Source organism: Corvus hawaiiensis, chromosome 26 (genome assembly GCF_020740725.1).
Source record: "Corvus hawaiiensis isolate bCorHaw1 chromosome 26, bCorHaw1.pri.cur, whole genome shotgun sequence".
NCBI classification, from domain to species: domain Eukaryota; kingdom Metazoa; phylum Chordata; class Aves; order Passeriformes; family Corvidae; genus Corvus; species Corvus hawaiiensis.
This window is the reverse complement of record NC_063238.1, coordinates 11,383,478-11,400,331: the sequence shown is the minus strand read 5'-3', so window position 1 is coordinate 11,400,331 and position 16,854 is coordinate 11,383,478. Positions and strand designations below refer to the sequence as shown.

At 40.5% G+C, this 16,854-nt stretch overlaps 1 long non-coding RNA gene across 1 annotated transcript; it reads left to right on the top strand.

Moving 5' to 3' along the window:
- The first annotated feature begins 132 nt into the window (after positions 1 to 132).
- LOC125317183 lies at positions 133 to 16,254 on the top strand. The gene is made up of 4 exons (XR_007199960.1): positions 133 to 305; positions 13,973 to 14,051; positions 14,687 to 15,710; positions 15,801 to 16,254. It is a non-coding gene; the product is annotated as an uncharacterized LOC125317183 (long non-coding RNA).
- The last annotated feature ends 600 nt before the right edge of the window (positions 16,255 to 16,854 follow it).

The window sequence follows — 16,854 nt, the reverse complement described above, 5'->3', positions numbered from 1 at the left end:
AGTGTGAATTACAGTTCAACCACTGGATGTGTGCATTGGAAATGTTGCCTTAATGTGTTGTTAAAATTCATCTGAGCCTAGAAGATATGTTGGGGTTTTTTGGTTGTGTTTTTTTTAAAAGATGAACTAAAAAGAAGAACTGAAGAAGGCTGAAATTTGAGAGGCATTCTAATAACCAAGACCTAGAGACTGTGTGGTGCCAGTGTTCAGATGAACTTGCAAGTGCCTACAACAAAAAGAAGAACTGTATTCTGGAAGTCACATGCCTTCGAGGGAGCTGCTAACTCCAACACTCAGGCTCTGAGGTACAGTATAGCCATTTATTCTACTCCAAAAATGTCCCCAGAGAACTAAAAACTTTTTCAAGGCTTTTTCCCCCTGTTCTGGCACATGGTCCCTTTTCTGTGCCTGCAGCTATGAGAAGCACTTGTATCTGGGCCTGTAATTTGGTGCAGTTTGGGACTTCCAAATTCTCCAGTGCCCCTACAGTTCTTGGCAGCAGCAGAGTTGCTAAGCGGCCAGAACTTTTGATCTCCATTCAGCCTGCAAATGAACATTTCATCCAACACCTCGATACCTGTGTTCCCCAGAACAATCAGCCTCTTGATTGCCTCCTCCCTCCTCCCTCCCTCCCAAACCAGAGCACAGTGGAGTAGCTCCACAATGGATGACTGTACTTCCAGCAGTGTCTGGAGGACTATAAATAGCCTCAAATAAATGCGCGTAAGGATCCAGCGTATTGTCTGAATGATCTAAAATTAGATTGCTCTAATGTTTGTGCATCAGTCTTCCTATGCTGCAGGAAAATGAATTTCTTTCCAAAGTATTTAAGCTTGAATTATGGTTCCTTAAGGATGGGGGAGGGTGGGGAGGCTGCTTGAGGGGAAACTCCACTAGGGATCGGTCTAATTTTCCTGTAAGAGACTGGCCACAGTCACTACGGAGGGGAAAAATAGCAGCTGCAATTCCTGGAAAGCACAGACATATGTAGATGCAGTTTGTTCCCAAAATATCACCTTTATGCTCCCTTTATTTTTTGCTTTCAAGGACATTCACACCTTGAATGCAGCAAACATTTTGAAAGAGAAGTGGAGTGGAAAAGTCCCAGAGAGCATATTTCTTTTTTTGCCTGGGATTAAATGACATTGTGTGTCCTATGTTCAAGGTATTTTAATTCTTGATCTCCAGCCATTTTTTGCAACACATAACAGTAGCTATGTATTTTAGATAAATTTGAACGTTTCCTGATATCAGCTGGAAATACCTGAGTTAGCTGTTACTCCTTTGAATAAGCATATTTGCTCATACTGTATAATGGAATAATGCTTTCTTATTCAAATATCTTGCTATTGAGTTAAGAGAACACAAATTTCAACAATTTCAGTCTTCTATTCCCATCTTCACTCTCCAGTGGTTTTGGATAGGAATTTATTGCACAATGATATTTCATATACACCTTATATTATACTTGGCTTTTTAAATTAATTGTAATTTGCTAGCAATGAAAGCATAGAAAATAACTCATTGTTCTCTTGATTAAATTGCAGCTTGACTGGAAGTAGTCCCGGGGTTTTTTGGTTTTTTTTTCTGTAGGGACCTGTTTTTGCAAGGTTATTGTGCTAAGCTGCATAAGAAGGGTCCACTGCATTGAGACTAAATGAGAGGCATACTCTGTTGTGCTATCAAGCTGGAAACCAGGGCAAGGGAGGGGGCTCTGAGGCATTAGGGTGCCTTGGTACAGCTCTGTTGAGCAGCATTAACAGCACATCTCTTGTCTACTTACATGCAGTAAGGGACTCTGTCATTACACTGTAGGTTGGACTCAAATGCCATTCAGGTGTGAATTAACAAGTAAATTTATGAGGTCTGTGGACTCTCTGAATGCTATATAGGATTCTGCACAGCCTGAGAAGATATTTAAGGGTGTGTATTAGTCCTGTGAAGGGATCCAGTAGTTTCACATCTTCAATTTTCAAGCTACTCTGTGGGTTTAACTATTCGTTATCTAGATGGCAACAATTCAGTCAGTGTTTGCATATGAAAAACTCGATTCCTTACAGCCTCTTTTGTAAGGAGCTGTAGATTTCTCCGTATCAGATCCCGGCTTTCTTTGCTGTTTTTATCAGCTTTTTGAGGCAGATGATTTTATTTTTAGCCTTTTAACACAGATACAAGGTGAAATTGTCTGTTCAGAGTGAACTCTGGGCAAGGTGTATTATTGTAGTCATACTTTTGCATGCGTGAACGCGTATGTGACTGTGCATTGAGATGCAAATCCAGGCAAATAATCCTTTCTTCCCTGAATTTTCATGCAAAGATCTGCAGTGCCGCTAAATTAGCAATAGTAAGTTTTAACCACACGAGGGAGTGATGCTTATCTGCACTGGGAACGCTGCAGTCCCTAGCAAGGCTTAGCACCTATTTACAAGATTAAAAGTCTGTATTTTCCGTTCTTAGCGCTGTTCTTTTGGTTTTTCTATGTCTCTTGGTGAAGTGTGTGATAAAAAGATTGTAAGGATAAAGGAAAGGATAAAGCAGAACACATTTGATTATGAACCTCCAGCTACTTTCACCTGAAAATGGCAGAGTGGTTTTGAGCAGAGTGAATCCACCGAACGGTGGGTACATAATGCCGAGCCTACAGCCTGCCTGAGACTGCGCTTCTGCCAGAGGATTTCTCTAGCAGAACTGAAAACTGCAGCCACATCTCCTGATTCTCCAGAGCTATGCTTTCCTCTCTGATTCCATTCTGCTCCCTTGGAGGCAGCAATTGGGAATATAATTTTATTTCATTTTAGTTCGTAATTTACCCAACAGCAAATGAGTTCAGAAAGCAAATTACTGTCTTGCTCCTGCAGGCTGCTGGTGCATTTTTTCCTTCATTTTTTTGGGGGGGTTCCCCCTTCCCTGCCCCCCCCAAAATATTCCAGGTAATCTATTTAAGAGTTTGTCCTGGACACCAGCCACTTTATTAGGTGATTCCTGAGCTGGGATACAAGCACTTGCAGAGGGGAAGCCAACAGGGCTAGGAAGGAGGTCTGGCTACCTCCACCAGCTACAGGCTAACGAACCTGATTGCACCTGATTGTGCAAGAGCAGTCATAAAACAAGGCAAAATGGGAGCAGCAGATTGGAAGTGGCTGGTTGTTCTGGGAGCCTGTTGGAGACAAACAGCTTGAAAGCGAAAAAGTGAGAGCAGTGTGGAAAGGAGAGGTGAGGAGCAAGGAGGATTGACAGCTGGTCAGGGAAGTGCTATGGATGAGATGTCTTGTGCTGTTCAGCTTGAGGTGCCGGAGTGAGAACCTGGTAGGGAGGGCTGATGTCCTGTTCCCCTGCAGGCGAGGGAGTGGCTCTCTGGAGGAGAAGAGTTCTAAGGTTTAAGGGTGTAAGTCAGCCTGAGACTGGGAAGCAGCCTCAAGTCACTGCTATGAATTCTCAGACTTGTAGGTATTTGTTGGCTGCTGTGTGCATGCACACTGTGGATACAGATCTGGGTTAGAAGACTGTCTGCTGCCTCCTTACCTAGCCACTTAGTTAAAAAAATCTCAGTGATCTGTCATTAGTTAGTGACATGGCTTAACAGAAGACTCTTACCATCAATATACACTCATCCCAGCTCCATCTGGAGTCTATGTGAGCTTTCTTGATTTACCAAAAATTATAAGGCTAAAATAAAGTTTAAAGGTGGGTTATAAATGAAAGACACTGCCATTCTTCTGTTTTATTTTTCTTTATATGCCATTTTGCATTTTGTTTCCATGCAATAGACCTCGCTTGGTGGGTTTTTTATGTATCTTCCTTTTCATGGAAGACTGGAGAGCTGGTCTGTAATGCAGAGACATCACACTCCTAATGGCAGCCTTGTCACTGTTCATGGGTTCTCTTCTCTGGCAAAAATGAGAAATGACATGTATTTTGCGGTAGCATAGCTGCAGCAGCCCCTGCTAGCCTGGTGCAGCCTCTGGACACCCAGCAGTGCCCTTTTCTTCTGGAGAATTTTATGGCTTTTTTTGGAGGGGGCAAAGGGAAGGGCCCTGGTCAACTTGGTCTGGGGGAGTTATTTTCTAGGTTCTTAAAAGTGCATGTAGTAGTGCTCCACACTCTTTCCAAGCTTTCACAGGGGTTGTCAAACAAAACCATGAGGGTCTGTTAGTTTAAAACCCATTTTTCAGACAATAGCAACATATCCAAATTTGTTTTTTCTGAGCTTGTTGCGTTAAGGCAGTTTTTTCCTGCTATGAGATGAACACAACTGAACTTTACATTGTGTCCATGCCTAGAATATGAAATGATGAGGAACAAATGCACCTCTGGCAATGCTCTCAGGGTAAATGAGGCTGTAGATGGTCGATTAGGCTGGGGGATTCAGTAGAAATTTAAGTATTTTCATATGATGGAATTGGCGGTTGTTAAAGGGTTTTATTACAGGGTTTGATCTAAGCTATTATAAGAGTCTGAGCCTGGAAACAGAAAATCATCCTTCCCACCAACAAAGCTCCATGCATTTTTGACAGCCAACATGACCAAAAATGCTGGAACTTCCCTATGGGTGTATCCCAAAGAAGAAATTTTTGTAATACAACCAGAAATGTGCTTTAGATCAGAAAGACTGGGTAGTTTTGATCTGCTTTTCTTTACATAGAAAAACTTGGCCTTAGTCAGGAAACCCTTTGTATAAAAGCTAGTTTTTTATCTATTTCTAGCTGTTTGGATGATTGTTTTTCTCTGTCTCATTTTTCAAGGATGCTTGGATACTTAAGAGATAGATGGCTAATTCAGTAATAGATACATAGAAACATTTAGGTTGAGAAAAACTTTTAAGATTGAGTCCAACATTAACCCAACACGGCCAAGGCCACCACTAAACCATGTCCCTAACTGCCTCATCTATACCCCCAGGGATGGTGCCTCAACCACTTCCCTGGGCAGCCTGTTCCACTGCTTGACAAGCCTCCAGGCAAAGAAATTTTTTGTGATATCCAATCTAAACCTCCCTTGGCACAACTTTGAGGCATGCTTAGTTCATTGCCATTCTCCCGTCTACAACTTATTTGTAGCAAACTAAATTACCATGGTAGTTTGTGTGCCTCAAAGATCTTTCTGAAAACACAGATTCCTTCCAGCACCACTGGACCTCGGGCACTTCGATATTGTTGCAGGTGTGATAGTGTGGCTTTCATTCTTGTAGCAAAGGCAGTGGTGAGGAGAAAAAGAGAATAGGGGCACATCTGCTGTTACAGTCATCTTGGCTGTATGAATATGCTAGTTTTAAGAAAGTTAGAGGCAAGCTAGATCTTTCCTGGCTTTTTTTTCCTCTATAAAATACCAGTTTTGATTCACAAACACACTGCTAGAACGCTCCTGACAGCATCACTTGGAGAACATGGAAAGGAGTAATGCTTAGAAATGTTTTAGCAAATCAAGAAATGTTATGTAGGGGAAATACTTTCTAGTGGAATAATCAGGAAGACAGCCAGAAGAAATCAGTGCTGAGATACAAGTGCTGATGAATTTGGTGTGGAAAACAAAACATTTTAGGTTCAAAGTTTTGATCTTCCTGGAAAGCAAACACAGAAGAAAAAAATCACACAAACAAAAACCCAGCCAAACAAAAATACACCAACAAAACCAAACCAACCAAAATTTTAAAAAATAAAACAAAAACCACACCCCAAAACAAAAAAATAGTGGCTGATGGGCAAGAGAGAGTTAGTTTGAGTGCTCAAATGACATCCTGGTTCACTTCTGGGGATGCTGAAGAAATGTTAGCATGATGAGAACAGTGCTTCCATGGGGGAAGGAGGGATCTTTCAAGTTTGGCTTTGCCACTCTCATGAATTTAAGTGCTTCTGTTGTGCTTGGACATCCTGTTTCCTCTTGCTTTACTGAGATGACACGATGAAGGAATAAAGCCATTTTTCAAAATATTTCTCATGCTCCTAAAACGTAGCTGTGAAGTGCACAACCTTATTCCTGTTTGCAGTGCAAGATTTCCGGTATCACGTGGTCAGTCATTACTAATGAAAGATCACAAAAGTGAAGACAGTAACAAACCAATATTCACCAAAAAGCTTAGCAAAACAAAGTCGTTGCATTTATAATTACGCTTTTCATTCCGGAGCTGCTCTGGGAGTTTTAGTATCAGGAGGGTTATTTCACTGATGACTGAATCACAGCATTTCTGCTTGAGAGAGCAGTATCAGTTTGACAACTCAGAGCTTTATTGCTCAACAGCTTTGAGCAGGAAGAGGAGCCGATAGTCATCTCGGAGGAGTCTGAGGACAGCTTCCAAAGCTGGAGCCTGGCCAGGAGTCTGGGCTAGGCTGTCTTGCTGAGGAGGCTGTGCCAAAGTCTTTCCCTTCACCCACAGTCATCCAGCACTTCACATTTTGGTCTTGTTCTGTAAATTCTGTCTGTTTTTTAAAAAACACTCTTCTTGAAAACCTTATTTTAAAATACCAGTGATCTAAAAATAGGACTTGTAATGCAAAAGTGGAGAATTTTTTTCCTCAGCCACTAGGTACTTCTGGATAGGCTCATTTTAGACATGTTGTTCAAGTGTCAGCTGGATGCTTTAATGCTGTGACTATCCTATCTCATCTCCAGTTGCTGTTCAAAAACAGGATGAACAGAGTTGCTCTCTGTTGCTCTCTAGTCCCAGGCAAGCAAAAGCTTATAGAAATTGTATGAATGCTAGACAGTTTTGCTTGTTTTCTTCTTGTTCCAATCTTCCATGTTCCCACTTTGTACATTTACACCAATGGAAGAGCCATCATTAAACTTCATAATGCCTCCATTGGCTTGGAGATTACACCTCTTCCGTCCTTGAGGAACCTATAGTACCTCAAAATACAGCTAGCCCAGAGCAGATCTGGGAATTTAACAAAGACCTATGTTTTATCACTGCATCAAACTTACTTCTTTCCCTTGGTTTTCTTTTTACTTTTCTTCATTTCCCTACTGGGTCCCTGTTTGGAAGATCTTAGATTTGATGGGTTGTATTACCTAGGATTCCAAGTGAATCAGCACAACTCTACTGCTTCAGATGATTTGGGTTTGTGTTTTGTTGCTTGGGGTTTTTTTTCTGTTTCTCGGTTTTCTGAGGTTTCCCAGGTGTTTAGTGCTTTAAATGCTGAAGAGTTTATTCTCTACAGGGTAGAAAAGCTACAAAAATGTAGCAGCTAAGAAAAAGGTCTTCAAATTCCTATACCTGTCCTTATGTTGCTGTATTCTTTCTGGGAACCAAATCTGGCTTTTTAAATTTCCACCTCTTTGCTGCATCCTTCATCTCTGAAGAGACACCCTACTTAAGTAACTTTCCACTTTTAGCAAAACAGCCCAGTTTCCTGTGCAGTGCATCAGCCTCACTGAAGAGGTGATGTTAATATAACAGTGTTACAATGGTAAAGCATTATTCTCCATCTCTCTCTCTCTTTTCAGAATCCTTCTGGTTTGTGTTTATATTGTGCTTATGTTCCAGATTATGTTAAGAACATTCATAAAAGTAGACTTATATGACCTTTCAAACTCTAGTAAACTGAAAAAAAAACCCATTCACTTTTATTACATCAAGGAAAATCCGTGTTAAGGGGGGTTTTCGATTTTGGTAGTGAGAAAGATGAGTGCTTTGCATCTGTTGAGTATCTAAGTGTCAGCAAGGTGATGGAAAGGCAGCTCTCCACTGCACTGTAACTGACTCAAAGAATGACCCAGGGATAAAATTATTTAACTCCAGGTTTTCACACCTGGCAAAGCAGTGGTTGGTATCAGTGATGCGTATTGCTCCCAGCTGCAGACCAATGCTCTCTGATGCAGAACAATGATATGTTATGTCTTAAAGATACAGGAAACAGGACTCACAGGCCACAGATTTCTGAAACTCACAGAGGACTTTTGAATGCCTTGACTTTTGTCACTCTTCTTGATGCCAGCTGCTTTTGAGATGCCTGCTTGTTGCACTCACCATCAGGCCATCTTCTTAAATGTTCCTTTTAGGATTTCAGCTTGGCTTCACAGAAAAATACACTCAAAAACATTAATGATTTTTTTGAAATGTCTGAATCTTTGAAAAGCATTTGGAGCTTATTAGCTGAAAAGCATTACAAGCAACTCTGAAAGTATTAGGAAGCAATACTGTGTAACACACAGGGCAATTGGCTAGGACAGGCTCTGGATGTGCCATTCACTTGGTATATGCTGTCAATCACTTTTCTTTGTGAAGAATATTTTTCCACCTTCAAAGTATATGAATTGTATTTGAGACCAGTAACAGAACCACCTAAAGGAATTTAGAGACTTTGGACTTGCAAATTCTTGTCCACAGTCCAGGGATGGTTAAGTGGCACGTGCATTATGAGTGGATCAGGTTGTCTTTATCGTGCTGAAGATGAAGGTGTCAGATTTGTTGCACATAGATAGATCCATTTAGTGATATGATTCTCTTACCTGAATGCAGCTCTATCCCCAGAAAATCAACTTGCCCTAACAGAAAAGCTCTGTCCCTTGTGCTTTTTCTGTGCCATGGTGAGGTTTTTTTCGTCATATACTATGAAGTCACATAGTAGTTACTGTGTCTGGCAGCTGTATTGCAAATAATGGGGGCTCTCCAAATCAGTACTCAGGCTCTGTAATTCAAGCCCTTGCCTTAAGATGACACCACTTAGCTGAAGAGGCCCCATGGCCACGTGAGGACTGATTTTCACAACAGGAATCCTTACCTTAGGTTACTGAGAAGAGCCCTAGTTCTTTACAGTCTTTTGCCATGCTCCCTTTGCAAAACGGAAATTTTTGAGTTATATCTTATATATATATTTATATATAATTTCAAATTTTACGTATTTTTATATATATAAATGTAAAAACCAGTCAAATAGCAAAGAAAAAGCAAAATGAAACATCAAAATATAGGACAAAAGCCTATGAAAGGATCTGCATGCAGCGCAAATATGTGTGTATAAATGTATATACACATGCACACACAGCTTTCTGGTTACATCCCAGTCACAGCTACGATGTATCCAGGGTGTTTAGGCTATTGGTTTCTCTATGGTGCTTTTTGCATCATATACAAATAATACTGTTTGAAATAGATAGCTTTTTTAAATCAGGAAAGAACTTGTTCAGAATGGCACAGAGAATTTATTGGAAATCTGCCTCACTTAATTGTTTGTGAAGCAGGTTTTTTTTGTTTCTTTCTGAAAACCACCTGTCAGCATAAGAGCAGCATTTTTATGTCTGTGATTGTTTTATGTCAGTGTTTGTGTACTATAGACTTACTGTCTTCTAGTAGAAGTTTTCTCATAAACAACAATTACATATATCTATATTTATATAAAATGCATTTCAATTTTATTTTCCTTTTAACAAAATATTCTGTATTTCATGAGGTTAGGGATTGTTTTTGCCAAGAGACTGGTTTTTGCCACTTGTAAAAGTCATTACCCTACTGGCTTCAGTCAAGATGGCCAAGTGCAACACACAGAATTGCTGTTCTGTGGAAATGTGTTTATTTTTCCAAGAGGTGATTGTGGCTCCCAAAATAGCTTCTGTATGACTGTGTAGTAAATTTTAGATTTGCCAGTCTTGGCACTGTCCTTTCAAACAATTTATTTCCTCCTCCATATTCTTTCAATGGTATCTTTAATGAGTATATGTCTCAAGCAGTCACAAGGGCAATTTGTGACCATCTCATTTCCTGGTAAACATGCAGCCTTCAGTGAAATAAGCTCTTCTGCATTTTAAGTTGCGTGCAAACTTTCACTTGCATTTATTAGCACTTCCTCAGATCAGCCAGTGGATATTATAGCAGAAAGTAAAAAAGAAGAGTTTTATTCAATTCTTGGGGGAGAAGAGTAAGAGGAAATAAAAGCATAATGTTTATTTGTACTTCCCTTTTAGTATTAATGTTGCTAAAGTGGGTAGTGCAAATCAATCTTGATTGCTTTTATTCTAATAAGACCCTTGAATATTTGTCATGGTTTAACCCCAGCTGGCAACTAAGTCCCACACAGCCGTTCACTCCCTCCCCTTGGTGGGACCAGGGAAAGAACCAGAAGGGTAAAAGTGAGAAAACTCAGGGGTTGAGACAAAGAAATTTAGTGAGTAAAGCAAAAGCAACACACACAAGCAAAGTAAAACAAAGACTTGATTCACCATTTCCCACAGGCAGGCAGGTGTTCAGCCATCCCCAGGAAAGCAGGGCTCCATCACCCATAATGGTGACTTGGGAAGACAAACACCATTACTCTGAATGTCCCCACCTTACTCCTTCTTCCTCCCACTTTGTATACTGAACATGATGCCATATGGTCTGGAATATCCCTTTGGTCAGTTGTGGTCAGCTGTGCCAGCTCTGTCCCCTCCCAACTCCTTGGCACCCCCAGCCAGCTGCTCGCTGGTGGGGTGGGGTAAGGAGCAGAAAAGGCCTTGACTCTGTACAGCCCTGATAAGCAACAGCTAAAACATCTCTGTGTTATCAACAGTTTCCAGCACAAATCCGAAACACAGCCCTATACCAGCTACTATGAGGAAAATGGATTCTATCGCAGCCAAAACCAGCACGATCTTTTCAGCCAAAAAGCCACTGACAGGTATAGAAAATTGGTAGAAGTTTTATCTGAAAACCAGGGAGAAATTTCAAAGCATTCATCAGTGATTGGGAGAAAAAACATATTACAGGGATGTTACAACATGAAGAGAGCATCAGAAATACAAAAAAGGCAGAAGAAAGGAAAAGAAACACAGGAAGGTCTATCTGAGGAGACCAGCAATTAGAGGGCTGCTCCTCCTTGCAATTTGATTAGCAAATCTTGTCAATGACAATGATTAAGGCTGTGACTCCTGACAAATTTATTAAAAATGCATTGTATGGTATTTTCACTTCCTGCAGAACAGTCTCATTAAGCATTTCTCTCCATGGGACCCTTGTGTGGGCTCTGTTGCTAAACTTCCACAAGTTACAACATCCTTCATGCCTCATGGGACAGCAGCCAAGGTGCCTTCTGAAGAGGATGTATCCCTTTTCCTGCCAGGGGATGGAAAGGGACAATGAAAAATAGATTAAAAGAAGCAATGACTGTCTTTGGGAAGGGTGGCCGGTGGTCTGGGACCACATTGCTGAGAGGAATGGGAGATCACAGCTGTTTGGAGAGGGGATGGTCCTCAGCAGAGTCCCCTCCACAGCTCTATTCATCAAGGCTTTACCAAGGACAAATGTTTGGGGCTGGAGAGCAAAGGGCTGTGGGGCAGGGGGAACTTTCTGCTCGTGAGCTCTCAGCACTTTTCAGCTCTGTAGGGAAGATCTGAACTGCTTGGATATAACTGCTTGGGATGGGGCAAGTGTGGTGCTGTCTTCTGCAAGGTCTGATTTTAGAAACAAGCTTTATCTCACACTCGTCTTTGTCAGAAATAAACTAACAGGCCTGTTCTTATTCTCAAAAAATTACTTCTGGTCCCAAATGATTATTTTCTTCATTTTGGGAAAGAGATTTACAACTGAAATACCACAAAAATTGAGTTGTTGCTTTACTGATAAGGTGATGTTTACATTTACTTGTGGACTGCCTCTGTAACACCAGCTAAAGACAGATAGCAAATCTTACAGTCTACCTAAACCCAAATACTTTCCACCTTTCTTTCTTTTCGGCTTTAATGCTGTGTTGTCCTATATACTGAGTTACGATAATCAGTAATAGAAAAATCCTTTAAAAAAATACTGAAGGCCTGACTTATTTTTATATCAATAAAGCTTCTGTAATTTCTCAGCTGTCTTGTAGCTTCAGAGAAAACTCAGAGTATCAGCAGAGTAAATGTAGTGTGGGAGGGGTTCAGCTGAAGCATAAATTAACTGTATTTCATTTCTCCTTAATAAAGAATTTCAGTTTTTCCACAGCTAACTGTATAATCAATTTGATCCCCTGCTGGCTTGCTAACTTGCTGTTGGCTTTGCTTCAATAATATCAAGCCTGTAATGAGGGAAATGGGAGGCTCTAATCACACAGAGGAGAAATAAGCAGCTGCAATTGAACGTGTAGTTTAACTGTGCAGAATTTTGTTGCGGCTTTTATCGCTGAAGAGCTCCAATACATTTCCCCCCATGTCCGCCTTGCTGTGAAGACTAAAAAGCAGTGTACTCCTCCAGACTCATTAATCATATTTCACTGATTGGGTGACACTAAATACTTAAATCCTATTCAGTTTTCGGCAGCCTTGAGCTTACTCCTTCATCTCTGTAAAGTTTTAGCTGAAAGCTGTACTTGTGTAGCCAGGGTGCATTGCAGCTCTGCTTTGCTGTATTAGTAATGTCACATAATTCGTTCCATTCTGCTGTGAAATTGTTAGTCAAAGTATGCTTTAATTGTAACATTATTGTGCCACAAGTCTGGGAGTGCTTATGAAGAAAAAAAAGAGGATAAATACGGTATAATAACTGCGGAGTTTGTTTTTCCTGCCTTCACCATGCCTAGAAATTATACCCTGTGTTATGGGTTTGTTCAGTTACTCACTTGCAATTCCACATTTTTTTTCCAACACTTTGGGTATACAAGGCACAAGTTAAACATACAAGATAAACAAAGATTATCTTTAGTCACAGTATCGCCAGACAAAAGACTCTTCTGAGCTAGCAGTCTCCACGCCTACATTTCTATTTCTGCTCTTCATTCTAAATGCTCTACTTCTCATTGCAGATAATCTGCCTGGCAGAACTCTGCAAAAAGGAAAGTCTTTGTGTCAAATTAAACATTTTTGCTGTTTGTCTGGGGGTTTTTTTGTCTTTTTTGGGTTTGTTTTTTTTTTGTTTGGATTGGTTTTTGTTTGTGGGGGAATGACTTCTGCTTCATATTTGAATTTTTTTTTTCCTGTCAGTGCATGGGGGGAATAACTAGTGAGAAGAAGTGGGGGTTAAAGTTCGGTTTTAGTTTTCTGCGTCATTTGATCTCATTTTGACTTGTGGCCATGTGATCAGGCAGAATTCAGTGCAAGGAGAGGCAGAGTGGGGGAGGCTGAGCCAGTGTCAGAAAAGCTTAGAACAGAAGTAAAGATTGTTAACTAATATTTGGTTTTGCTTACTTTTTGCCTTCCCTCCCCCCCCCCCCCCCCCAATCATTAATATAAAATTCAACTTCATAAACAATTTCTTGTTACTTCATATCTTGTTTTGGAACCCCCTATATGCAGAGCCCTGATGAAAAAAGCCTTTTTTTATTGGACAAGCATCACAAGTCAATATTGCTGCAAAGTTATCTGCCTGTTTTCTGTGTCATTAGAAAGTCCTTGATGTTGTTCCAGAATATGTGCACCGTTTATGATGAAATTTAAAAACCAAAGTGATGTAAATGTAATTAGGAAAACAATCTTGGTTTGATTTATAAACAGGATGATGCTTACCATTGATTCTGCCAATGCAGGGCATATAACAGTTCATGAAATGGCCCTCTTTCTGAGAGAAAAGAGATCAGAAGCCATCTGTCACCTTTTTTCCAGCTTTGAATGGCTGTCACACTGTGTGTACATGCAGGCAGGTATGTGAACACGTGGGTGCCTGCTCAGGTATCAGGAAGCTGACAGGAGCTGCGATGGCTCGTTGCCTTTGCACTCTTTCAGTCTCAGAGGAGCATGCTGTTGCCCACAGTTCCAGAGCTCTGTTTTTTCTACTCCTGTGCTTGGGCAGAACTCATTATATACAGCCCAAAACCAGAGCACAGAAGAAATCCTGTGGGTCACAGCCTGGCAGGGTGGAGTCCTGAAGATGCTGTTTGGGGCTGAGCAGCAGCTGGAGGTGCCATGCAGGAGGCAGTCTGGTTGCAAATCAGGGATGAGCCAAGTTCATGTGCTTATTTCAAACATCATGGAAGACCACCAGAGGAAGAGGCTTTGAGGAGTGAGGGATCCTAGATAGGTGATGTGAGCATTCTCTGATACTGTTTTGTATGCTGGCTGGACTGAGCAGTTCCCCTTTTATGTTGTTTTCTAGTAGGAACCCAAGATTTATGCAGCAGAGGAGGCTTTCCATCTTGGCTCAAAAGACAGCGTTACATTGCCTTTTAATTCTGGTGAGTCACCATTTTCAAATCCGAGTGCATAAAATTAAGGATGAGAAGCATGTTGTTTTGGTTTTAGCCCTTCAGAAAGGAAAAAAAAAATATTAATGTAGTTTTACGGTTCTCCCTCTGCATAAGGAAGAGTGGTTGTTATTACAACATGACCACTCCAAAGTTTCAGAGAATAAAAGCAGCACTAAGGAAGAAGTGCACACAAACCCTACTGGGGCTGTAGTAGCTGCTGTTGTATTTATTAGAAACTAGGCCAGAAATTGCCCATCCTCAAAACATTTGCCAGTAGCAGCCATTACCTGAATCACTGCCGGAGAGAGAACAGCTGAAAAGTCTTGAAACAGAGTCAGGGACAACACAATTTAAAGGAAGCTTTGGCAGGATGAGGGAGTACCAAAGTCTAATGGTGGTGGTGCTCTTTGCTAAACAGCAAAGTTTACTTTACACTTTGAATGATTTAATGATTGGAGTGTCAGTTTTCAGAATGACACATTATTAAAGTGTTGGTCAGAATTCTTGTGAAAAATGCAGATAATGAGCCCCTGGTCCTCATGATGAATATTGTTCATGAAATAATTTAAGAATTATTGAGAGCACATACATCTGAAAAGAAGCTGCTTGTCTTCTCCTTTCAGATCTTGACTCTTTTGTTGTGACTGATGGAGATGTAATTTGGCAGAAGGCCTTTGCAAAATGAAGCCTTTCTCCGTGGGACTAGCAGAGAGAATGACAACCCATTTCTAATTTGCCACCATTCTTCTGCAAGAGACTTTGAATGGTTTCTGGCTGGAATGAATTGACTCAATCAAAAAATATACCCATTGCCAACCCCCTCCTTCATTTCCCTACATCATGTTTTATCCAATGTTTCCAAACTTCACCTCTTGCAACATTTGTGAAGGGAAAATTTCAAAACCTCTTAAGAGTTTAATGTTCTCCTTGCAACCTTAAAGACCTTTTCTCTCTTTCTACCCTTCATTTCAGTTCGTTTCAATCTATGCCAGCGTGCTGCATGTCTTCTGGGAGCGGAAACTGAGCCAGATTTAGCTAGCAGGAGTGTCTTTCTCTGCTCTATTAGATGAGAAATGCCACAGTAGCAGCCTGAATTTTGCATCCTCTTTGTGCTACTGCATCACGTTGTGGAACTGCCTCCAAATCGCTGTCTAGTGTCACCTGCAGGGCTGCCTGGGCACACCCGCTTCCGCCGCTCTGCCTTCCCTTCACTGGCTTTGCCTGTGCTCTCCCTATAATAATTTTCAAAGCTTGTTATTGTATTTTCTTACACTGTTTTCATTGCTCTGGTTTTTGTTTTGGTTTGGTTTTTTATACTATCTCCATTCTCATTAATGCCATCAGACCCTCTCATTTCAGCATTATGTGATGTGATTAGCATGTTGTTTACAGCATGCTCTGCCATTGTATTAATGAAGCTGCTAAATGAGATGAAACCAATTTATAAACCTTTTAAGCTCATAGAAAGCTAAATAAACTCACATTCTCACTGTTTACCTTTCTGGTTTTTAAAGATGTCTTTAAACGGCTTTCAAGCCACATAAGTCAGCTTGAAGTCACTCTTTATGGAAGATTAACAAGACACATCACCAACCGTCACACAAACCTGTGAAACAGGCCCTGCTGTTATTTCATGAGGACAACCAGGTTGGGGATTACAGGTGTTACTTCCATTTTCAAAGTATTTTAAATAAAATTGTATCATCAATATTTTTAAGCAATTGATATTTCTTTCAGGTGTATTCAGATCCTTGCTGCACCTTGCTTGGAACAATCATTTTCTCTTCTGATCTGCTGCCTTGCAATAAAAATCAAAGCATTTGAGCATTTCCTTTATGAGGTTACTCATTACATGTCTGGAAAAGGTATGTAGAGAGATGAATGTTCTCCAGAATACTCTCTAGTAATTTCTGACTTTTAATTTAGAGAATAGGCACCCATATGGCTACGGGTCCAGACGATGGGCTGTAAAAGACACTTGATGCAAGGAAAAGGGAAAATGAAGATTTTGAGTAGACCCAAATATAGAGCCTTCTGTACTTTCTTTCTGGTCTTAACTTCCTCCAGAACATACTCAAATACCTTTGAACAGTTGTATCTTACTTTTTCTGGACAACAGTCTTGATTGTCGTGGATATCCTATACACAGGTATGTTAAAAAGTTTTACCTTCAGCTTTCTGGCTGAAAAATAAAGAGCATGGTAAGAGTAGTAATAAAAATACAACATGTAGCACTTTATAGTTTTATAATGCTCTACAGAAATTAAAGCACCACTGCATCCTCTGTTATTAGTATTAACTGCACCAATTTATCATGGTAATATGGTCAGAGAGGAATTTGTCAGCATCACAGCACTGTGGTTAGGTTGTCACACTGAAAGGTATTGCTCATTCCTGGCTTTTAGCTTGGTACTTTCCCAAAACATTCAATACATCTGATATGGGTTTGCTTGTTAGTGATGCACTGGGAGGTTGTTTCTTCATCTCATAAATAAGCTGGAATTTTTTTCTTCACAGTTTTCTCAGATAGGATGCTGCATTTTAGTTTTTCTTTTGAGGAGGTGTGACTTACATGTTAATATTCATTGCTGGACATTCCACTGTATTCTGCCTCTGTCCAATATTTTCACAGGAGTCAGTCAAAATATTCATCAAACTTTGTGCGGTTATCTATTTCCTGTAGGTTTTTTCAGGCCACAGCTTTAACAAATTGCTAGTTATTCTGTGTGCCCCAGTTTCTGAGAAAACATCAGAGGGGACCTGATTTTCAGAAAGCATTGAGGACAGTAGA